This window comes from Rhinoraja longicauda, chromosome 12, assembly GCF_053455715.1.
Source record: "Rhinoraja longicauda isolate Sanriku21f chromosome 12, sRhiLon1.1, whole genome shotgun sequence".
NCBI lineage: Eukaryota > Metazoa > Chordata > Chondrichthyes > Rajiformes > Arhynchobatidae > Rhinoraja > Rhinoraja longicauda.
The window spans coordinates 30,121,219-30,147,317 of record NC_135964.1 but is presented as its reverse complement, the minus strand read 5'-3'; the positions used below and the strand labels follow the sequence as shown (position 1 = coordinate 30,147,317).

At 44.9% G+C, this 26,099-nt stretch overlaps 1 long non-coding RNA gene across 1 annotated transcript in view; it reads left to right on the top strand.

Annotated features, from left to right (window-relative positions):
• Positions 1 to 5,242, top strand: part of LOC144598547 (uncharacterized) — a 58,462-nt gene extending 53,220 nt beyond the window's left edge. The window contains exons 4-5 of the long non-coding RNA XR_013547874.1: positions 4,368 to 4,516; positions 4,687 to 5,242. This is a non-coding gene — a long non-coding RNA (uncharacterized LOC144598547). The remainder of the gene's footprint in view (positions 1 to 4,367; positions 4,517 to 4,686) is intronic.
• Positions 5,243 to 26,099: the final 20,857 nt, after the last annotated feature.

Genomic DNA, 26,099 nt, shown 5'->3' with positions numbered 1-26,099 from the left:
ACTTCGACGATGGAGCAGAGAGGACTGTACCTAAAGTCACTTGTCACTAAGGTGACATACTGGGTGAACCTCATTGGGATGAAATAGAAACCTAATGAACAACTGTATGTTCTACGGACTCAAATCTAGCATCAAAAGAGAGCACCACGCATCTCCCACCATGGAAGTAATTGGCAAAGGCCATAACGTTCAACAAACATACAGAAATGTGTTATTCTGCAACACAGAACATGCAGTAAACCTCTTTCCTTTTGGTGTAAATCTGATTTAAATCAGGGTAGAGTTTTAACACCTCCATACAGTCTGCCAAAGTTGAAGCAAGTCCAGTGAATGTTTGGCGATTGGTGCAGGACGAGTGCAAATGTTTGTGTGATAATTGTTTGAACATCTGTGGGATAAAAGGCTTGTTTGCATGCTTTATGATCTCAAAAGACTGTTGAAAGGGGAAAAAGAAATATTGTTGAAAGGAATTTTGAAATTGGTATTGGTTTATTATTGTCACATGTCATATACAGTGAAAACCCTTTGTTTGCGTGCGATTCAGTCAAATCATGAGTACAATTAAACCATACACAAGTACAACAGTACTGTAGCGATAAATACCAGAGTGGAGAATATAATGTGACAGTATTATAGCTTTACAGTTACAGAGAAAGTACAGATAACAAAAGTTTGATGTCCACAATGAGGAAGGTTGGGAGATCAGGGATAGACCCTGAGTTTATGAGAGGACTGTCTGATAATTGCAGGGAAGAAGCTGATCTTGAATCTGGTGGTACGTGCTTTCAAGATTTTGTAGCTTCTGCCCAACAGGAGAAGGGAGAAGAGGGAATAACCAGGGTAGAAATGATTTTTGATTATGCTTTTATGCTGGCTGTTTTCCTGAAGCAGCGTGAAGTGCAGTTGGAATCGATGGGGGGTGGCTGATTTGTGTGATGGACTGGGCTACACCACAGCTCTCTGCAGTTTTTCTTGGACAGAGCTGTTGGTAAACCAAGCTGTGATGCATTGCGACCGGCTGCTTTCTACGGTGCATTTGTAGAAGTTGGTCAGTGACGTTGGCGATATGCCAAACTTCCTAAGTCTTCTGAAGAAGTAGAAGCATTAGTGTGCTTTCTTGTAGAAGCAAGGAACTGCAGATGCTGGTTTAAAAACAAAGAAACCAAGTGCTAGAGTAACTCAGCAGTTCAGGCAGCTTCTCTGGTGAACATGGATGGGTGACACTTCAGGTCAGGACCTTGTTTCAGACTGACCATAGTGGAGGTGTGGAGGAAGCTGGACGAGAGAAGAGGCAGGACAATACCTGGCAACTTTTAGATGGTTACAAGTGAGGGGTGGGGGTTTGATAGGCAGGTGGTTGGACAAAGGCCAGAGATGAAAAGACAGAAGGTGTGAGGCAAAGGTTTGAAGAATTGAGAATTGTCAAGCCAGAAGAAGACATGTAGGTGGAAGAGGAGGGGGAAGAGGTGAAATAGGTGTGAGCCCAGGTGGCCGTTCACCATTCAACACCAGCATCCCCTCCAAAGTTGTTACCAAGTAAGTTGTGTCCCTCTGTAAGTGGATCCTCAACCTCCTCATCAACAGAACACAATCGATACAAATTGGCAACAACAATTCCTCATTCATAACCATCTGCAAAGGGGCCCGTCAGAATATAGGATGGGAGATCGATCATCTGTTTGAATGGTGCCAGAACACCAACCATGCTCTCAACATCAGCAAAACCAAGGAACTGATTGTTGATTTTAGAATAGGGAGGCTGAGTATCCACAAACCTGTCTTCATCAATGAGTTGGTGGTGGAGAGAATCAACAACTTGCATATGTTGGCAGTCCTGGGCTTGCATATCTCTGCAGATCCGTCCTGGACCCAGCACATAGATGCAATCATAAAGAAATCCCATCACCACCTCTACTTCCTTAGAATATTGATGAGATTTGTTACGTCAACGAATACTCTCTTGAACTTGGACAGCTGTACGGTAGAGAGCATAGTAATAGGTTGCATCTTGCTTCAACCATTATTTGAATAAACGGCCTGGTTCGGCAAATCAAATATCTAGGAATGATGGCGATTATGAAAAGTGGTTAACACTGCCTGGTCCATCACCAGAACTGACCTCTCTAACATTGAAGGAATCTACAAGATGCATTGTCCCAAAGAGGCAGCCAGCTTCATCAAGAACCCTCACCACCCTGGCAACACTCTCATTTCACTCCTGCCATCAAGAAGTAGATGCAGGAGTCTGAAAACAGTTATGCCCAGGTTCAGGAACAGCTTCTTCCCAACAACCATCAGGCTCTTGAACATTACGAACTTCAACTAAACTCCAATAAGGACTTTACGATTTGCAATAAGGACTTTACGATTTGTTTTGATTTTTTGTACTGTATTGGAATTTTTTTATCAATTGAACTTCTATTTGTTTGTTTGTTTATTATATTATCTGTTGAGTACTGTGTTTACAAACCTGTTATCCTGCTGCTACAGGATAGAATTTCATTGTTCCGTTTCGGGACAAAAAAAACACTCATGACTCTTGACTCTTAATGTGATATAATGAGGTCGAAACAGAGGTGCACTTCCTCTTAAAAATGTAAAAAATTCGATAAAATAAGGAAAATATATCTTGAAAAACTCAGTCTGGCGACCCCAGATTTTAAAGAACTAAATGATATATCAAAACTAAGAATAATCCTTGGCGAAGGAAATACCTGGCGCACAATACGTAACAGCATGCTACAACCTGAGAGACAGTGAATGACCAACATGTACACATACACGCATACATAAATTGACACTAATTGACACTAAGGAAATTAATATTGACCTGCTAAACTTGCTACCTTGCTGTACTGTTTACAACTGCAAGAACGAGTAGCAATCAATAAAAGGCTATAAATGTATTGCGTGAATATATATATATATGTCTAAGGTGGTAAAGGTGCTGCTTTGCCTTACCCACCAGTACGGCAATGTGCGTTGCCCACGTCAGATCCTCTGTGATGCGGACTCCCAAGTATTTAAAACTGCTCACTGTGGTGGTGACACTGTGGTGGTGGGCCGGATCTCCAACAACGATGAGAAGGCCTACCGGGAGGAGGTGGCTGATCTGGCACTCTGGTGTCAGGACAATAGCCTCCTCTTGAATGTCACTAAAATGAAGGAGCTGATTGTGGACTTCAGAAGGGCTAAACATCCAAGGACGTACACGCCACTGGAGATAAATGGGTCTACTGTGGATAGGGTGAGCAGTTTTAAATACTTGGGAGTCCGCATCACAGAGGATCTGACGTGGGCAATGCACATTGCCGCACTGGTGGGTAAGGCAAAGCAGCGCCTTTACCACCTTAGACAGCTGAGGAAATTCAGAGTGCCTCTGAGGATCCTTCATTGCTTCTACTCTGGGCCTGTGGAGAGCATCCTGTCCGGCAACATTACAGTCTGGTTTGGGAACAGCTCTGCCCAGGACAGGATGGCCCTGCAGAGAGTAGTGCGTTCGTCAGAACGCACCATGGGAACTACACTCGTCCCCCTGCAAGACCTATACATCAGGAGGTGCAGATCCAGAGCAAGCAAGATCATGAGGGACCCCTGCCACCCCAGTAACGGACTGTTCCAGATGCTACGGTCAGGCAAACGCCTCCGCAGTCACGCTGTGAAAACGGAGAGGATGAGACGGAGTTTCTTCCCACAGGCCATCAGGACTGTCAAACTTTTATAACTCCAGAGACTAAATTTTTGTCTAAACTATAGTAACTTATTAACTTTATTTATATGCTGTAACTATAATTCTTTTTTGTGCACAATCCGCAGGCATTGCCACTTTCATTTCACTGCACATCGTGTATGTGTATGTGACAAATAAATTTGACTTGACTTGACTTGATATGTACAGGGGCATATCGACCCAAGCATTGTATACTTGTTTTTATATTCATGCATTTTAAATATGTATGTTATGTTCTATACTTTGACAATATAATGATGTATCTTATCATGCCAATAAAGTTTTTTTAATTGAAATTGAAAATTGATATAATGCATATCCATTTCAGAAAGTGTATCCATGAGTGACACAAGACAAGTCACAAAGTCAGGCTAACAATATAGTTCTTGAAAAACCAAACAAATTGCATTTGCTGGAAACCTGAAATAAAAAGATAAAATGTTTGAAATACACTGGAAAGGAAAAGTTTTAAAAAAACGTTTCAGCCCATTGGTGTGAAATATTAACTCTTTCTCCTTCTGCAGCACCCGCTTGCCCTGCTGAGTATATCCAACATTTTCTTTGTTTATTTAATATAGTTCTCTATTTATTCTTGCAATATCTAACAATAGTATTCTCTGCTTTTCACCGGAGCCAGAGCTGAAGTTGGCAATTGTCACACGAGACTGAAGAGCTCTGCGAATCATGGGATTAAAGTAATGAATGCACAGGAAGAAGAAATGCTTTGGCTCTACCCAGCAGCATCCGTTTATTTACGAGGCTCTTGAACGGAATAAATAGTGAAAGGTTAGATTCTCTACAAGTGGGTAATAATTTTAAGTAACAAAATAGAACGTTACATCCATTTACAGATTATGGTTTTGAGCATTGTAATTTAAGATCTTCCAAAACCTATTAACCAGCATTTTTACTGAATAACCTATTGCCTTTGTTTGTGTTTTTTTCTTATCTTTTAGGATCCCAGTTCTGTTCTTAGATTCGAAGGGGAGATTGTCGTTTTGCTCATAATCTGCTTGATGGACTATATTGTCCAAAGGAACAATGGAACTATAGTGCTGAAGGAGTTCAGCATATCAGAAAGCATCTGTGAAGGATAATGGACATATACGTTCCGGGTAAGGAACATTCTTCAGTCTGAAAGGGAGTTTGGGATGGGATTGAGAACCTCAAGTTCTTGTTTCAGGGGCCTTGCCATAGGTGGCAGAAGCAATGGACCTATCAATCCAGCTCTCCTCTCCCCCTCCCTGGAAGACTCTGTGGTTCCCACATTGGCCTCATTGCTCAACTTAAAACTCATAAAATTGGAGTGGAAACTAATTGTCCTCGACCCTGAGAGACTGCGGAAGAAAAAGCAGATTCTGCCTTCAAATATTTTCTTGATCCTCACTTTAGTACTTCACAGCACAATGGGTTCAATGGCTTTACATTACACAGAACCATTCAAGGAGATTAGTTCCATTGCGTTATTTCGCCACAAGATGTAACTCAAAGACAGCAAAAAAATCATTCAAGTAGGGATTCTCAACAATTGCAATATAATAAAAATCTGCAAGAAAGTAGAAGCCAGTATTGATTTTCTTGCACTTGTGAGGCAATGGCATAATCTAGGCATTAGGATGCAAGAGGTGTAATGAAACTACATAAATATCCTCATGTCCTGACACCACCATCATCTGCCACGTTTCACTCACGGCCGAAACTGACTGTGAGAAGCTCATAGTGTCCCCTTTCATGCCAAACATTTATTTTTACCCGAGAAACCTTCAAATAAACATTTAATTTAGTTCATGGATCAGATGTTTGAAATGAACCATCGCATTCAAGTTTTTAGATTAAGTTAAAGATCCAAGACAGGTCTTGGTTCATTAAAACTTGCATTTTGGAAAGATAATGTAAAAAGCAGCAGAGTTCTTGGAGGGACTCCAGCATTTAAATTCCGATATTGCTGATTTGGGGGTTTTTTTTGGAAACTGATGTTGGTAGAACAGAACATAAAAGATGTGGAGGAGACTGGTGCTGGCTAAAAAATCCTGCAACAGTCAGACATCAGAGCAAAGCCTCATTTAAACAAATCACTGCAGGATTTAGCCTGACAGTCAAACAGTATAATTGGCAAGCGACAAGCAGGGGTGGAAAATTAGCAGCAGAAGGAGAGGGCCGAGGATCACTGAAAAGACGAGAACGTTAGAAATATGCTGAGGGTTATTTACTGGGACAATCAAAGCGTATGGTTTTATACCTACTGAATAGCTCCATAACAGGAGAAATTGTTAACGATTTTTTGGTAAAATAAAGAGATCAGGCTTCAATTGTTTTCTGAATGAACATGCTGTATATTTTTAGTTTGTAATCATATCGGTCCAGCCTCACCAATCAATACTGCAGCTACACCATGCAGCTAAACAAACTTGCAATGCAGTTATCAAACACAATAGTTTCAGTCATATAAACCCATTAAGGTGACAGGTGCACGTTCTGTTTGTTACGCTTGTCATAAAGCAGAGAGTGGAAGCAAAGGTTTGCAAGGGATTAGTGCTGGATCAATGGTGGAGCACATGAAAAGCACCAAGACACTGCCATCAAGTGGTGAGATGAGGCATTATGCCAGTTATCACTCACCAGTTGGCAGGCCGACTCCAGTTGTTCACTGTGGGAGTGGCAGAAGGTGCCAACCCTCAGTGGAAGTGACGCAATCTCCCACGTGATCCAGTGGGAGTGACACACGGTCTCCCACATGGTCCAGTGACGGTGACACACAGTCTCCCACCGGGTCCAGTGGAAGAGGCACAATCTCTTACCTGGTCCACTGGGAATGACACACAGTGTCCCACCTGGTGCAGTGGGAGTAACACACAGTGTCCCAACTGGTCCAGTAGGAGTAACGGGCAGCTTCCTATCTGATGCAGGAGAGGTGACAGGAATTCGTCCACTTGGTGCTGAAGGAGTGATAGGTAGACTCCAGCCTTGTCAGAGTAGGGTTGGTACACCAAATGGAAGCATAGGTTATACGCCTTTGTTGAAGGATGTAAAATTCTTGTCCAAGCTGTTGACAGATGAAAATATATGACTATTAAATTAAAGCCTTAGAATTTCAAACTAACTGAGGAGGAGACGGTACATTTGGATCTATCCCACGTTCAACAGGGAAAGGCCTAGCAGCGATAAACTGATACAAAGGAAATGTAATTCCACTCCTTGAAATGCGAGAAGCAATTCAAATATTATAGCCCAATTAGTGTTTGCAAAAGCTAAGAAGGTGAACCTCCAGAAATGGGGCTATACATTAAAATTGACTGCAATTATTTTCTGAATAGATAGATATATTTTTATAACCAAACAGATTTCTTTGAAGATGTCACAGTCAAATTCTGTAAGAAGAATCCCTTGAATGTGGGATTTCAAACGGTTTGATAATATGTCACATAAAAGAGCACAGTGAATGAAGTCATTTCAAAGAGAGTTTGGTCGAGATTATGGCTCAGCACAGAAGGTAAAACTCAGAAAAAGATGCAGCATTAAGAATCATTCCTACAATCAAACATTTGCTGGTGCTTTCAAGTTGGTACTGTTCCCTTTATTTTTTTGACAGAGAAGACAAACATTTCATCATTAGGCATTTAACCAATTGCTTTTGGTTGAATCTATTTCCACACATTTCAGAATATACCAACTCTCAAAGTGAAACAATATCTGCTCATCTTGCCTCAGGTTCCTTTGCCAAATCCCCTGAGTCTACATCTTCTGATTGCTGGCTGTTCTGCCACTGAAAATAGATTTTCTTTATTTATTCCAGCAAAAAACTTGGATTGTTTCTGACAAAACGTGCACAGTCCTGGTAATGTAGCGAAATTCCTGTGAAGTCTTGACGCCCTTCTGAAAGAGCAGTAGCAAAACTGGAAATATTATACCAACTGTTCCCCGATTTAAAATTGCATCCTTCAGTTCATACTATCTCTCCTCATTCTTCCAGCCATAATGCATTGCATTACTTCTCTTATCACCCTTTTTGTCCGTCCATCAGTATACTCCTGCTTAATATATTCCAACATTCCTGTCATCCAGTTTGAAATGATACATCGTATGCTCGAGTCCAGGTCTTTGAAATACATCCTAAGCAGCAGTGATCCTCACACCAACTCCTGAAGGACATTGGTGTTTACATCCTCTATTCTGAACAGCAGGTGTTCAACATCACACCCTACTTTCTGTTCCCATTTAAATTTGTATCCTTGAAGCACTGCCAATTAATCTATTGCCCTTTAATTTTCTTATCACATCCAATAAATATTACTTTATTAAACTCCTATACACAAAATCAACTTTGTTATTTTAATTAACATTCCCTAAACACAATTTCTCTTCCTTATTAAACCTGTTTAAAAAAAAAAAATGCCTTGGAACACTGTCCCTAAGAGTTTTCTCATCACTGACATAACATAACATAACATAACATAACATAACAACACACTTTATTGTCATTCGGCACAAACACCAAACGAAATTTCAGCAGTCACAAGACACAGCAAAAAAGAAAAGAACACAGGACACCCGACCCCAACACAAACATCCATCACAGTGACTCCAAACACCCCCTCACTGTGATGGAGGCAACAAAACTTCCCCTCTCTTCCCCCCGCACCCACGGACAGGCAGCTCGACCCCTACCGAGGCAACCGACACGCACAGCGGCCAAGCCGCGCCGGGCACTGAAACGTCCCGCGGCCGCACCGGGCGATGTTAAGTCCAGCGGCCGAGCCGCACCGGGCACTGAAACGTCCCGCGGCCGAGCCGCGCCGGCGATGTTAAGTCCCGCAGCCGAGCCGCGCCGGGCGATGGAAGGCCCCGCGGGCGAGCTGCGCCCCGGGGAAGAGACCTAATAAAAGAAAGGTTTCCCCCCGCCCCACCCCACCCCCCCACACCCCACACCCCACACCCCCACCACACATACACAGCCAAAAACAGAAACAAAAACCATCCCAACACCGACACAAACAAAAAAAAAGAAAAAAAGACAACAGACTGCCAGAGAGCCGCAGCCGTTAGATGTCTGGGCTGTAGATGGTGACTTGATTCCTCGTCTCTTTTTAAAGCAGGGGTGCAATATCTGCCTTTGTCCACTCCTCAATGGAGGATGGGTAAATTGTGGCCAGAGTCTTGGCCATGTTTCTCTCAGTAACCCAGCTCACATCTCTCTCAGATCAGTGATGTTACTGCTTTGTGTGCTACTGACATTTTCAATATCTCCTCTTTTATCCTGTTCAATGGCTTTACTCTTTCCACTTCCAATGCCACCATTTTCAGCATTCTCCTCTCAATGAAGACAAGTGCAAACCATGCGTTTAGCAGTCGTGCCCTCTGCCGCTGAAAAGATCAATTTTTGATTCCTAATCCTTTGACTTTTTAATATCCGTTTACTGATAAACAGATGTCTCGGTTCACTTTTATGTTACTATTAAATTTATTCTCATAAACTCCCTTTAAGCCTATTTTCCTTTTCATCTCTTCTCCCTTTCTTGTCTATGAACCCTCAAGTGCGACCTTCCTTTTCGGTTCTATAATGGTATCTTTGCCACTTCCTTTTCATCCCTAAATTGCTTGAAGTTGTGACTTGGAGCCTGCTTTCTCATGCAAATGTTGGCGGTTTCACAGGAGTTGTCAGCGTTCTCGTAGGTAGGTGGAGGTAGTGATTGTGCTGACATCAGTTTCCCAGAGTTGTGCCGGGATTATGCTTCTCACGGGATCCCCTGGCAAAATTTGAAGTCGCAGCAATTCATCATCATCATCATCATCATATACATACAGCCGGAAACAGGCCTTTTCGGCCCTCCAAGTCCGTGCCGCCCAGTGATCCCCGTACATTAACACTACACCCACTAGGGACAATTTTGTCACTAGGGACAATTTTTACATTTACCCAGCCAATTAACCTACATACATCCCAGCACTTGTTCCAGAGAATCAGCTCCAACAACCTGTGGCAGTTTCTCCTCTACAATACGATACAATAGAACGTTATTTATCCCAGGAGGGAAATTTATCTACCAAGAGTAAAAACACAAAATACATGAAACATGAAATTAAAGTGATGAGTGGAAAGGATTGGGGATGTGCAAAGATTGGGGGGGGGGGGGGGGGAGGGGGGGGGCTGTAGAGGGGAGTCAGTCTACCCCATGACAGAAGGGGGAGGAGTTGTACAGTTTGATAGCCACAGGGAAGAAGGATCTCCTGTGGCGTTCTGAACTGCATCTTGGTGGAACCAGTCTGTTGCTGAAGGTCTTCCTCAGGTTGACCAGTGTGTCATGGAAGGGGTGAGCTGTATTGTCCAAGTCTGACTCCACAGTTTGAGGAGCATCCTCCCCTCCAAGACCACATCCCAGGACGGAGCCAGCTTTCTTGATAAGTTTGTTAATCCTATTGGCGTCCGCGATCATCTACTGCTTTCTATGATGGAGAGGCAGTAATTAAGCCAACATTAAGCCAATCTCATTTTTAAAAATTGTTTGTTCATTTGAATATTTTTTGAAATGATTGTGTTTATCAAAATTACTTCAACTGTAAGCGTTTTTCCAGTGTTTCATTATAATCACATTTCAAATTTCTAACTGTTTAATTGATTCTTAATAGTTTAAACTGCTTTCATTGTTTTTGACGGCTACAACAGCCTGCCAGGCTGAGAGGCTTGGAGTGCTAAATTGTTTGCACATTCACCACCACCACCTGATCCAGCCCACAATGCGATGGGGTTTTCAGTGGGAAAGTGCTGAAGTGTGCTCACTATTGAGGATCAGACTGGCTGACTACTGGTTGAAATACACAGGGTACGCACGATTTCCCTTCAGCTTCTGGCTCCTTAAAGGCCTGTTCTTCCCATTGTTTGTGTCAGGTCTCGGTAAATTTCCACCAAAGCATTATCTCAAGTGAAGGTCAGAAGGATTATTTACCACACTATAGAGGAGGCCGAGGATGTACAGACCATTCTTCAGCAACACGACGTTGGTGGAGAGAGTCAAAAAGATTAAATTCCCGAGCGTGCATATCTCTGAAGATTTGTCCTGGGCCCAGCACATTGATACAAATCATAAAGAAAGCCCATCAATGCCTCAACTTCCTCAGCTGACTGAGGAGATTCGCATGTTGACAAATACTTTCTTGAACATCTACAGGTGTACAGTAGAGACCAATTGATTGGTTGCATCAAGGCCTAGTTTAGCAACTCAAATGCCCAGGAATGAGAAAGATTGCAAAACATAGTGAACACTGCCCAGTCCATCATGGATACTGACCTCCTCACTATCGAAGGGATCTACAGCAGTTACTGCCTCAAAAAGCTAGCCAGCATCATCAGAGACATATACCATCCTGGCTACACTCGCATTTCACTCATGTAATCGGGAAGATGGCAGAGGAGCTTGGTATAGGTATAGGAGCTTGAAAACTGTAACATCCAGGTTCAGGAGCAGCTTCACCCCAACAACCATCAGGCTTTTAAATATTACAACCTAAAAGGTCAAAACTACATGTTTTTTGTCTTTGCACTATTACTGTTTGTTTGTCTTTTATCCTTCCCACAACACTGGTTAATTTCCCTGCTATGATATTGGACCTAGTCCTTTTGAAAGCAGTTCACTACTTTGCTCAGGTCCAAATGAATTTAATTCAGAGAAAGGTAAAGTGATGGTTTTGGAAAGTTGAACCAGGGCAGTGTGTGCACAGTGGATAGCAGGGCGCTGGAGAGTGTTGTTGAACAGATAAACTTTGGGGTATAAGTACATAGTTCCTGAAAATAGGAACATATGTAGTGAGGAAGGAAAGTGACATGCTTGCCTTCATTGGGGAGGTATTGAGTAGAACAATTGGGGCAATATAAAAAGTGTTGTACACAATGCTATTTAGGCCAGACTTGAAGTATTTGTGCAATTCTAGTCACCACACTTTGGGATGAATATGCCTACCTTAGAGAGGATGCAGAAAGATTCACAAGGTGTTGTTGAATTGGAGGGCTTCGGTTATCAGGCGAGACTGTATAGGCCAGGTCTGCTTTCCCTCGAGTAAAGCAGACTGAGGCATGACATGACAATGACAATAGGTATCGATCGAGTTGATCATATTTTTCATCACAAACCTTTCATCTGGAATGAGCTGCTGGAGATATGAACAGTAACAACAAATAAGAGGCAACTGGGCAGGTACTTGAATGAACAGAGCACAGAGGGACATGAAATTAATACAAGTCAGTGACATTAGTATAGATAAGCATGATGGTGATCAGAGATGCAGTAGGGCGAATTGCCTATTTCTACGCTCTACGCTAAATGATTCTGTCTCAAAACTGATCTCGATAATCATCCCTCCAATGATATCTTACTACTGACAAAGGATATTCGACCTGTCGTGTTAACTGTGATTCCCCTTCCACAGATGTCGCCTGACCTGCCAAATATTTACGGTGGCCATCTTGTTTTTATTCTGCATTTTGCATTCTGTTTTTATTTAAAAGTTCCCACATCTGCTGTCTTTTATTTTCATTGTCATATGATTCAATTGTTCCTTTGAGGGACCGACTTCCTCCCTAGCTTCATGAATTCTTCCTCCCTAGCTTCATCAATTCTTCCTCCCTTATTTCATGAATTCTGACTGCAGGACCTTTAAATCTTTCCTTCCCATGTCATTGACTGCAACATGGACAATGGTTTATGCTACTACTCCACAAAATGTTCTGTGCTGCTCCTCACTGCACAAGAGAAGCAACATACCCTTGAGGCTTACATCAATGGACTTGTCTACTCTATGAATCATTGCCTCTTCTGTGGATGTAACTTCTAGCCGTTACTGGCTTCTTCTGTGCAGCCCTTTGCCCCATTTTGCTGTCCTTTTGCCCAGATACTGCAGACAGTGGGGATACATTTGTGAGGGAAAATGAACAAAGAGAGTCTGAAGCAAGATGAAATGCAATTAGAAATGGGAATAATCTTGCATGGAGCACAAACACTGACATGCGCCATTTGGTCAAATGGCTGCTCCAGTTCTCTGGATTCTGTCTAATTTAATGTTCAACTGGGAACAGGCCACAGAGCTATTCCCTCAGACTTGAGAAGCTGGCAGACAAAGAACAGTGAGGAGAAGTGATTTCCTAGACTGGCAAGGTACATTTATTTCTTTTCTGGTCTGTAATGTTGCATAAAAGCAATGGGGAAGAATAAGTACTTCTGGATTTCCATAATTTAGTCATTCTGTTTTTGCAGAGAACAATTGTTTCATGACCCAGTCCAGCATTGTTATCATTCTCAGACTAATGCAATAATGGAACTCAAACTATGTACTGTTGCGAGGGATGATATCAAAGCAGCCATTTGCTCACTTAGATTCCAACATCTGCAGTCTCTTGCACTTTAATGTTTTGCATGTTGATTTCTTGGTCTGTGAAGCTCAGTTTTATTCACAAGAGCCCAAAATGTGATCTGAATTATTAGTCTTGATATTATTCTGTGAATGACAGGCAAGGGTTGATGAGATCTCTCCCATCCAATCGCCCAAAGATTCTTCTTCCTTCCATACATAGGCACAATAGTCTCTTAATAGAAAGCCAACGTGAGGTTAGACTTCTGTTCGATGGGGTTTGCATTATATCATACAATCTTAGAATGTATGTAACACAGGAGGCCAATTGGCCCATTGTATCTGTGCTAGTCTAACTGAATCACACAGCCTAATTGCACCTCCCAATACCCGCTCCACAAGTTCCCTAAGTATTGTACACACTCAGATGCTGCTTAAGTGTGATGGGGGTTTCTGCCTCTAGATCCCCAATACTCTATGGCTAAAGAAGTTTTCTTCATGTCCTCACTAATCCTTCAACCAATTATTTAAGGTATATGCCTCCTGACCTTTGACACCTCAGCTAACAGAAATGTCCTTCCTTGATACTCTGTCGAGGCTACCATCGATTTACACATCTCAATTACATCTCCCCTCAGCCTCCACTAATCAAAAAAGAACAACTCCAGTTTATCTCATCAGTACTCACAGTAATAATTTTCTAGCCCTGGCAATTTCTTCATGCGGCACAGTGGTGCAGCTGGTAGACCCGCTGCCTCACTGCGCCGGAGTCCCGGGTTCGATCCTGACCTTGGGTGCTGGCTGTGTGGAATTTACACGTTCTCCCTGTGACCTCATAGGTTTCCTCTGGGTGATCTGGGTTCCTCCCACATTCCAAAGATGGGTGATTTTGTAGTTTAATTGCCCTCTGTAAAAATTGCCCTGTGTGTGGAGGAAGTGCATTGGAAAGTAGGATAACATAGAACTAGTGTGAATGGGGGGGGGGGGGGAGATGATCGATGGTTGGCATGGACTCAATGGCCGATGGGCCTGTTTCCATGCTGTACAGTGCATTCAGAAAGTATTCAGACCCAGTCTGAAGATCAGTCTGAAGAAGGGTCTCGACCCAAAACGTCACCCATTCCTTCTCACCTGAGATGCTGCCTGACCTGCTGAGTTAGTCCAGCATTTTGTGATACCTTCAGTAATACTTAGCAGGTCATTAAGCTGAAATTGTAACTGTGCTTCTCTCTCTGCAGATGCTGTCTGACGTGCCGGAGTATCGCTGGCATTTTCTGTTTTTTGTTTCAGGTTTCCAGCATCTGCAGTTCTTTGCTCTTCGATCACACCTTCGCTGTAAAGTGGAGGCCACAACTGTACACATCTCTCAAGCTGCAGCCTAACTCATGTTGTTTAGTGTAAGCACTCTGCTCTGAAGGCATCTCACGTGCTTTTTGAATGACCTGATGGACATGTCATGTTATCTCTAAGGATCCATGAACGTACGCTCACATTCATTTGTTTCTCCACACCATCAATATCTCCCCACTTACTGTATTGTTTTGTTGCTCCTCCATAAATGCATCACCTCACACTTTCTTACATTTAATGTAATTTGCCAATATTCTGCTGATCAAGCTATTTGCAATGTAATGTTTTTTATCCCCACCATCAATCAAACACATGGATAACTTTTTGTACTACATATTAACCTCTATTATGGTCTCTTATTTAGATCCAAATAATTGTTATACATCACTAAAGGCTGGGGACCATGTATTAATCCCTGCAGAACTCTTCTGGGAAGGACCTTCCAGTCACAAAAACACCAGCCACACTTTGGTTCCTCCCAACAGGACGGGTTTATACGTACACACACAAAGCGCTGGGGTAATTCAGAGGGTCAGGCAGCATCTCTGGAGAAAATGGTTAGGTGATGGTTTGGGTCAAAACTCTTCTTCAGACGGATTGTGGAGGGGGTGGTGGGAAGAAAGGTGGAAGAGGGGAGAGGGGAGAGGGGGTTTGTAAAAGATTACCCAAAAACCAGAGAATTAGATGTTCATACCGTTGGGTTGTAAGGTACCCTAGTGGAATATGAAGTGCAGTTCCTCCTGTTTGCAGATAGCCCCACACTTGTCTAAACCAGCATCTGCAGTCCCTTGTTTCTACAGTTTTAGGTATAACTAGACCAAGTGGACCCGTTGGGCCCAAACCTCTCCTGCATTGGTGCAGCACCCTGTCCTCCCCACCTCCCCTCTCTCCTCAACCGCCCACTCTCCCTTCTCCCCCACTCCCCCCTCCTTCCCTCCTCCCCTCCCCCTCCCCTCCTTTTAAACTTAAAAATGTGAATAACTTTAAAAATATAACACCGATTTCAATAAAACTACTTGCATTATCCCTAAAGTGACAATGGTGAGTAAGGTGGGCCTAAAATTGCAGCGCTATCGTGTACCGTTTTGGCTGAAGTTCAGTCACAAACAAGATAACAAACGAGAGTTTTAGTATATAGATTTGGCATTTCCATTGGATCTCACAGACTTTTATTTTTTTGACCAGCCTAATTTGTGGGATTCATGAAAGCCTTGTGGGCGACACATCTACACATCTATACTGCCCTCTCTGTTACCTCTGTTAAAAACTTCAAACGTGATCTTCCTTTAGCAATCCATCCCTGATTAATCTGTGTCTTTCCAAATTAAGATTTATACTCTTTTTTAAAAATGGATTTCAATAAATTGCCCACCATTAATTATAAACCCAGTAGTTTACAATTACCACCCATTCTTAAAACAATAGCAGAATGACAGCACTGTTTCAATCCACTGTCACTCCTCTTTAACCAAGGAGGTTTGTAAAATTGTGGTCAATACCTCCTCTATTTTCATTTGTTAACAGCATGGAAATTATCCTTTGTTGCAAATATTTCAAATATTAATATCTGTCAACAAGCTTATAATGGAGCTGAAAATGAATGAAGTAAAGGAAGGGAACAAATGCTTTGGGGAGAATGCAAGGCTACCAAGATTGGATTAATCACTGGAACAATAACAAGCCAACAAGGTGTTGAAATATACATCTGAGGAAATAATATTTAAATTAGCTCAGTAGGTTATGAACATTAAAGGAATGCTAATTGTTTAACGTAAGAATTTGGCATATATAAATCATTAAATTATAACCACATAGAAATCGGGTTGCATAGTGCTCTGATTTTCAACACTGCAAATTAAATGTTGATGTTTTTATGCATAAATCATGAAAGTGTGGGCGTTTCAAGTGAATCCCACAGTTTGCAACATTGGACCCAGCATCTCCAGTGGCTGTGGGGACGACACTTCCTAATACTTGCTGCATTGGTCACATATGGTGACACTTCCGTCAAACGATGTTTCTTTAAGGTGCTGTCAGCTCTATCTGGGTCACGTTTTCGTGCTTTTGAAAAATCATTGCCATTCATAGTAAGCATAAAAAACAGGAGCAGGAGTGGACCATCCAGTCCTTTGAATCTATTCTCTGTCATTTGTCAAGATCGCGGTTGATCTGTACTGACCGAGACGTTTGTGCTTGTGTACGGGGATAGTCTTGTTGAGCTGCATGCAAAAAATGTATTTCACTGTACCTGGGACATGTGGCAATAAAGAAATCATTGAACCGTTGAACTTCTACCTCAACTACGTTTTCCAGTGCTATCTCCAGATTTCTCGATTCACCTCATATTCAGAAATCAATCGATCTCTGTTTTGGATCAGCTCAAAGGTGGAATCTCCACAGCTGTCCTGGATGGAGAGTTCCAAAGGTTCACAACCCTCTCAGAGAAGAATTTTCTCCTCACCTCAATTCTAAGTAGCTCCTCAATTCCCTGGTCCTGGAGTCCTCAGTCAGAAGAAACATTGTTCCCACAACCATTTAGTAACAACCTTGCATTTTGCAATGTATAATTAGTGTATAATTTATTCTTGTGCATTTGTCTAAGTGCCTGTGATACTGCTGCAAGTAAGAAGGATTCCGACCCAAGACATGATCTGTGGATTTCCTCCAGAGATGATGCCTGACCTGCTGAGTTACTCCAGTACTCAGTGTTTCACTCAAGATTCCAGCATCTGAAGTTTCTTGTGTCCCTCAACATTTTTCATTAAATATATTCCTCACCATACTTGTGCATGGGATAATAAACTCAACTTACTTGACTTAGCCATTTAATGAACTGTCTTCTTCTCTGTAATGTTCACCAAAGTGCATGGCCTCACATTTCTCCACATTATATTCCATTCTCCATATTCTCGCCCGCTCACTCAGTGGTCCATATTGCCTGGAAGCCAAACTTGAAATATGATTTTTCATCTTCTCTGCCAAATCATTGGTATAAATTGTGAACAGCTGGGATTCAGGCATCCTTGCAGTGCCTCACTAGTCACAGCTTGCCAATCTCAGAAAGATCCATTTATTCCCACTTCAGACTCCTCCATTCTCAATCCATGTCGAATTCTGTGTGCTCTAACTTTCTTGGTCAACCTCCTGTGTGGACCTTTGTCAGACGCTTTCTGAAAATCCAAATACTCCGCATTCAGTTCTCAATTTTCCTTTCCTAAATCCATATTGGCTTTACACAATCCTATTATTCTTTACAAGATATTATGTTATTACAACCTTTCTTATAAATTCCATTGTTTTTCCTGCCACGAACACTAGGCTAACAAGTTGGTAGTTCTCCATTCTCTCTCTCCTGAATACTGTTGAACTTTTTGACGGTTTTTTGACGATGTTGGAGCTGCACTCATCCATTGAGTAGAGACAATTCCATCATGCTCCTGACTTATGCTTCACAGATAGTGGAAAAAACAGGGTGTTAGGAGCTGAGTCACTTGCCTTGGTAGACCCAGCATCTAATCTCATATTCATATTGTGCTCCAAACATACTTGGTCAACCAGGATATTGATGGGGATGGGTAGAAATTCAGCATTTCCACTGCCATTGAATGTCCAGGGCACGTATTAGATTCTCTGTTGTAAGTGTTCTTTGCCCAGCTCTTTTGTAATATGAATATTACTTACCACTTCCATTCCTGAATATGTCAGTGAGCAGCTAGGTCATATGCTACTTTCTGTGAAGTGGAATTGCAAGTGGAATACAACATTGTTTAATTATCAGAGAACATCCCCACTCTGACCTGGTGATGGAACACAATGCATCAATGAGTCAGTCATCAACACACATCAATTTCCCACCATCTAAAAAAATAGTCTATTTTTCTGTCTAAGTTGGTGACTCCAGATCTGTCCATTCACTCAGTCTGTTTATATCTCCCCCCTCCACCCCTTAGCCCTTCTGTTTCCTCACTGCTCACGTTGCTACTTAATTTTGTACCATTTAGAAACCTGAAGAGGTTACATTTGATCCCTTCATCCAAATCATTGGTGGAGTCTGTGAACACAGATCCCAGTAACATCTCACTAGACATAGCCTACCCCCCAAAATATCCCTCTTTCATTTCTTTGTCTATATTAACTAATCCTCAATCCGTATCATTTTATAACCCCTAATATTGTAAATGGTAATTGTGTTTTATAATCTCTCATGCAGCACTTTATAAAGGCCTTTTGAAAGCTGCATGAACTTTCTCATCCACATCATAGGCCTTCAGATGTCTCCATAAACTATACTTCCAGCCATTAATCGAGCATGTCTTTTTATTTACCAATGTAAAGAAGCAGAGGCGCAGCATTGACAGACTAATTGCCATGAATAACCAGACACAGAATAACAGTCAGTTCATGTTTAAATCTCCTATTAAGAAGCTTCAAAATCAGATTTAGATTACTGTCAAGTTACAACAATAAATGCAACAATGCAATCCACACAATTGTACAAAGATTGTTGAGCAATGTGAAGCAAAACAAAACTAAAAAAATTGCAAGAGCTTAATAACTGAATGAGGTAGAGTTCAGAGCAAGAGTATGTTGAAACATATTGAAACATATAAGATAATTAGGGGATTGGACACATTAGAGGCAGGAAACATGTTCCCAATGTTGGGGGAGTCCAGAACAAGGGGCCACAGTTTAAGAATAAGGGGTAGGCCATTTAGAACGGATATGAGGAAGAACTTTTTCAGTCAGAGAGTGGTGAAGGTGTGGAATTCTCTGCCTCAGAAGGCAGTGGAGGCCAGTTCGTTGTATGGCGAGTCCGAAAACTTGTTGGTTGTAGAAGTTTATTGCAGCCGCAATATTCGAATACAGAGTTAAACAACAAGGTAAAGGACAACCATCAAAAACTTACTGTCTTCTTCGAAGACTTCGCCGAACTGAACATTTCGGGCGCCAAAAGCGCACATGACCACGCTGGCCAATCAGCGATGTCGCTCCCTGGACCAATCCCCATGGTCGCGTTCCCACGTGACCTCGCTGGCCAATCTGAGGGTTCGACGACCTGGACCATTCTCTATGGTCGCTACATGACCCCCCCCAGAACCCGAGGTGCGGAACCTAGCAGGGAGCCGGATTTCGCGACCATAACGAGTATGGAGAGGGACAGCCTGAACCACAGGAGCCGGGGGTTCCGGACTTGGCGGAACAGCCGGAACGGGAGGTCCTGGAGGAACTACTGGGACGGGGGGTCCTGGAGGAGCTGTCGGAACGGGGGGTCCTGGAGGAACTGTCGGAACAGGGGGTCCTGGACTGAGCGGAACTAACGGAGGTCGGCCTCTCCTAGGGGTTTGACCGACCAGGACTGGTTGATCCGGATCCAAATGTGCAGGTTTGAGCCGGGACACCGAGACGAGCTCACTCTTGCCGCACATGTCTAAGGTGAAGGTAGCCGTTCCCTTACGCAAAACCCGGAACGGCCCTTGATAGACCCTCTGCAACGGGGCGCGATGGGAATCTTTTCGCAGAAAAACAAACTCACAGTCCTTCAGGGAAGGCGGTTCATGTACCATGGGACACCCATGACGTGAAGTCGGAACTGGAGCCAGGGAGCCCACCCGTTCCCGGAGAGATGCTAACACTGATGGGACTATAGGCAGCTGGTCTGAAAGGTCCGGAAACAAATCTCCGGGTACTCGAAGTGTCGAGCCATATACTAGCTCCGCGGACGACGCACCGAGATCTAGCTTAGGAGCAGTCCGGATGCCCAAAAGAACCCAAGGGAGCTGGTCTATCCAGTCCGGGCCTTCAAGCCTTGCACTGAGGGACGCCTTAAGTTGACGGTGGAACCTTTCTACGAGTCCATTTGCCTGGGGGTGATATGCAGTAGTGGGTTGTAACTTGGAACCGTACAGTTCTGCGAGCGCGGCCCAGAGGGACGAAGTGAACTGTGGCCCTCTGTCAGTGGTAATAACTGCCGGGACCCCGAAACGAGCTACCCAATGAAGGGCCAAAGTCCTAGCACAAGACACTGACGAAATATCAGACAATGGGAAAGCCTCTGGCCACCGGGTGAACCGATCCACCACCGTGAGGAGGTGGGTGTAGCCCCGGGAGGAAGGCAAAGGCCCGACCAAATCCACGTGGATGTGAAAAAAACGAACTGCTGGGACCTCGAAATCCTGTACGGGGGGCTGGACATGGCGCTGGACTTTAGCGGTCTGACAGGGAATGCAGGAACGCGCCCAACCCGCTACCTGTTTCCGTAGGCCATGCCAGACAAACCGAGCTGCTACCAAGGCAGAGGTGGAGCGGATGGACGGGTGCGCCAGCCCATGAATGGCATCGAAAACCCGGCGCTGAAGGGAGGGCGGTACTACCGGCCTGGGACGGGGAAGAGAAACATCACACCAGACTTTTGTGCCTTCCGACCCACAAGCTACCTGGGCCAACTTCAATCCCGAAGTGGTGGACTGGTATGTCGAAACGGTATCTGCTAGAAGCTGTGCCTCCGCAAGCTCCTGGGGATCCACTTCGCAGTCCACCGCCGAAACAGGGGGAAAAGCAGGTCTAGACAGGGCGTCAGCAACGGCATTAAGCTTACCCGCGACATGACGGACATCGGTGGTGAATTCGGAGATAGCAGTCAGGTGCCGCTGCTGGCGGGCCGACCATGGGTCAGACAATTTAGAAAAAGCAAATGTTAAGGGTTTATGGCCCGTAAAGGCCACAAATGGGCGGCCCTCAAGGAAGTACCTGAAATGACGAACAGCTAAATAGAGAGCCAGAAGCTCTCGGTCAAATGCGCTATACTTCAGCTCGGCCGAATTTAGTTGCCGGCTGAAAAACGCCAAAGGCTGCCAACGGCCACCGACCTGCTGCTCCAGAACCCCGCCCACCGCCACGTCAGAGGCGTCAACCGTCAGGGCCGTGGGGGCGGAGGGGCTCGGGTGGACCAACATGGTGGCTTCTGCCAAGGCTGCCTTAGCTGCTGTAAAAGCCGACTCTGCGGCCGGGGACCATATCAACTCTACCGGTTTTCCTGCAAGGCATTGGAAAAGCGGGCGCATGACTCGCGCAGCTGCCGGAACGAACCTATGGTAGAAATTAACCATGCCTACGAACTCCTGTAGCCCTTTTACTGTGGTGGGCCTGGGAAATGCCCGGATAGCCTCCACCTTCTCGGGCAAAGGGGAGGCGCCGGCAGGGGTAATTCTGTGCCCTAGAAAATCAAGGGCAGGGAGGCCGAATTGACACTTGGAGGGTTGGATAATGAGCCCGTGGTCCTGGAGCCGCTGGAACACGGTCCGCAAGTGGGCCTGGTGTTCCTGCACTGAGGGGCTGGCGACCAGGATGTCGTCTAAATAAATAAACAAAAAGGGTAAACCCCGGCCCACGCGGTCCATCAGTCGTTGGAAAGCCTGTGCCGCGTTCTTTAAACCGAAAGGCATACGCAACCATTCAAACAACCCGAACGGAGTAATCGTTGCAGTTTTCTGTATGTCCTCCGGTCGCACCGGGATCTGGTGGTATCCTCGCACCAAATCGATTTTGGAGAACACCACCGCTCCTTCCAGCCCAGATGAAAAGTCCTGTAGGTGCGGTATGGGGTAGCGATCAGCCGTGGTGACAGCATTGAGACGCCAATAATCGCCACATGGTCTCCACCCCCCAGATGCCTTGGAGACCATATGTAACGGCGAGGCCCACGGGCTGTCAGACTGACGGACAATTCCCATTTCCTCCATCTTCCTGAACTCCGCCCGTGCCACCACCAGTTTGTCTGGCGGTAGTCTCCTGGCCCGAGCGAAAACGGGAGGGCCTTCGGTGCGGATGTGATGGACCACGCCGTGCTTGGCCGAAGACGTGTCAAAACGTTGAATGAGCAGCTCTGGAAACTCCGCCAGGATCTCAGCATACGAGTCAGGGGCCTCGACGACGGCCTGGACAGTAGGGCTGGGCGGGGAGGCGATTGTCGGAGCGACGTGCTCATCTCCGGCGGAGGGTCGGAGGTCGTTACCGCGGACATCAGGGACCAGTGAAAAAGCCCAGAGAAAATCTGCGCCCAGGATCGCTTGTCTGACTTCGGCTATGATGAATGGCCATTCGTACGTGCGGAGGCCTAACACAAGGGACATCTTCCGTATACCGAAAGTGCGAATTGGGCTGCCGTTAACCGCGATGAGGGTGGGACCTGTCTTACCCGATCTGGTTTCGAGGTCGGTCGGTGGCACTATACTGACGATGGCTCCCGTGTCCACCAAAAATTCTGTGTCCGTGAATCGATCATGGACATAGAGGCGCCGGTTCTGGCCAATCGTAACTGCCCCTATGTACGATCGGCCGAGGCATTTCCCGCGAAGGTACAAGGCGAGCGGCAGTTGCGGGATTCGCTACCCCATCGTAGGTGATAATAGCACCAGCCGCGCTTGTGTGGATCTTTTTGGCGGGCTTTCGGAGAATTGGCGGGAGACGTGGCGCCATCTTGACGTCGCTGTGGCGTGGTCACTGATGTCACTGATGTCGAGACCTTGTTGATCGAACCGCTTGCCTTGTTTTTAGCCGCTAAAAGAACAATCCGTGAGCAGCATTCGGACATCCTCAGGAAGCTTCTCGCGGAATGCCTGTTCGAACATAGGGCAATCCTTATGCTCACCGGCTAGCATCATCATTTCGGCCATGAGGACGGAAGGCAGTCGGTCTCCAAGATCCGGTAGGTGCAGGAGTCTTGCAGCACCACCCTGCTTATTAAACCCGAAGATTCGCAGTAACACTTTCTTCATGGCCTCGTACTTGCTTTCCGCAGGTGGATTAACGATGAACCGCATCACGTGCGTTGTCGTCTCCGACGATAGAGCGCTGACGAGGTAGTAGTACATCGTGGAGTCGTCCGATATCTTCTTTATATGAAACTGAGCTTCGGTGTGGATAAACCAAGATTGCGGTGCGTGCGTCCAAAACAACGGAAGGTGAACGCTGGACGCGCTTAACTCCGGTGTGCCCGGCGCGGCCATCGACAACGAGGCGTCGGGTCCCTGCATAGTCGGTGATTGTCCAGATCACGTCGGGTTCACCAATATGGCGAGTCCGAAAACTTGTTGGTTGTAGAAGAAGTTTATTGCAGCCGCAATATTCGAATACAGAGTTAAACAACAAGGTAAAGGACAACCATCAAAAACTTACTGTCTTCTTCGAAGACTTCGCCGAACTGAACATTTCGGGCGCCAAAAGCGCACATGACCACGCTGGCCAATCAGCGATGTCGCTCCCTGGACCAATCCCCATGGTCGCGTTCCCACGTGACCTCGCTGGCCAATCCGAGGGTTCGACGACCTGGACCATTCTCTATGGTCGCTACAGTTGGATGCTTTCAAGAGAGAGCTGGATAGAGCTCTTAAGGATAACAGAGTGAGGGGGTATGGGGAGAAGGCAGGAACGGGGTACTGATTGAGAGTGATCAGCCATGATCGCATTGAATGGCGGTGCTGGCTCGAAGGGCTGAATGGCCTACTCCTGCACCTATTGTCTATTGTCTATTGTCTATTGTCTATGTGGCAGGATCTCTGGAAGGAGGGTGCAATAGAGAAGATTGGTTCAGGAGTCTGATAGCAGTGGGGAAGAAGCTGTTCTTATGTCTGAACATCCAAACTTTGAACCTCCTGCATCTTCTCTTAGAAAATAGATGAGGGAAAAGAAAATTGCCAGGGTAGCAGGCATCCTTGATGATACTTCCAGCCTTCCTGATACAACACACCATGACTATGGGCTGGATAGATGGAAGTGGTGAGTCTGTGATGGACTGGGCTGTGTTCACCAGGTAGATATAATCAAGAGCAGAGCTGTTGCAAACTTGGCCTAGAGTTATCCATCAGAATACTTTCTGCAGAAGTTAAAGTCAATCTTCATGGACATGCCAAATCTTCTCAGATGCCTAAGAAAGTAAATAGCCTGATGTGCTTTCTTGATCACTGCATCAGTGTGAAGGGACCAGGTAATTTGGATGCATGGGAACTTGAAGCTTTTGACTATCTCCTTTGCAAAGGACTGGGTTGTGTTCATCTCCTCGCTTTCTTAGGTCAACAGCCAACTCTTTCGTCTTGCTGACATTAAAGGCCAGCTGGTTGTCCTGACACCATGACACAAGGTTCATGATCTCTTTCCTGTAATCTATCTCATCATTGGTGTTAATCTGATGAGAACAGTGGTATCATCGGAACAGTTAAATGTCAAGTTGGTGCTGCCCCTAGTCAGTCATGGCTGTTCAGGGAGATGAGCAAGGGGTTGGAATACATCACCTTTTGGGATTCGTACAATTACAACATTTGCATGTAATGAATCTCAGTTGCCCTATCATTCTGCTCAAGGGTCAAATGTATGGCCCATGGTTAGAATAGCATATAATACATTCTGCTAAAATGGGAAACATAAATAACATAACAATGTGTTAGATCCTACTTACTGCCATGTGTGAATTATTACTGAAGATCTCACCTGATGGCGGGTGAGCCCAAACACAGGCCTGACTATTGCTTTGCCGAGCACACTCTGTTTGCAATGGCCATGAGGCCATCTGTACTTCCCGGTTGGGAGCCATTTTAATTTCTCTTCCTATTGCCACACTGACTTCCCCGTCCTCGTCTTCCTCCACTGACAGACTGAGGCCAAACACAAACTCGGTAAACAATACCTCTTACACCACCTGCGCAGTCCATAAACCCACAGCAGGACCATTGAATTCTCCAATTTTAGATACCCCACAATTTCTCTATCCCTTTCTCTCTCCTGTTGATCTACCCAGGCCCTCACACACAAAGCCTTGGTTCCAACTAACCCCATCACCCTTTTCTTTTACTTCCCTCCTACCCCATCCACCCATCACCCACACGATCCTCCCATTGGGTCCTCTATTCCCTTTAGTTTAGTATAATTTAGTTTTTTAGTTGAGAGATACAGCTCAGAAATAGGCCATTCGGCGCAACAGGTCCGCACCAACCAGCGATCCCTGCACATTAACACTATCCCACACATATTAGGGCCAATTTACACTTATACCAAGGTAATTAACCTACAAACCTCTACATCTTTGGAGTGTGGAATGAAATTGAAGATCTCGGAGAAAGCCCACGCTGTTAAGGGGAGAACGTACAAACTCCGTACAGACAGCACCCGTAGTCAGGATCGAACATGGGTCTCTGGCGCTGTAAGGCAGTAACCCTACCGCTGCGCCACCGTGCCACCACATTCCCTCACTGTTCCCATCTGCCAACCAACCTTCCCTTATTTACTTCCTGCCCTATCAGATTCCACAACCTGCAGCCTTTTGTTCTCCACTTATCACCCTACCCTGCCTCACCTGACTTGATCTGCCAATCAATTCCTCTTTACCTGTATCCATCTATTTGCTTGCCAACTCTTACTCCAACCCATGCCTTCACCTCTTTATACTGGCTATCTCCCCTCTATCCTTTTAGTTCAGATTAAGGGTCTCGATCCAACACGTCAAGCATTCATTTCTCCGTACAGGTGCTGCCTGACCTGCTGAGTTTCTGTGGCAGTTTGCCAACAAGTTCCAGCCTTCTGCCGACTCCAGAATCTTCATCCTTATAAACGGGACCTTGGGCCGAATCCACTAAGCCACAGTAGAACACCAAATGCAGTGCAAACTGGGATTGACTCTGCTCATACCAAGTCC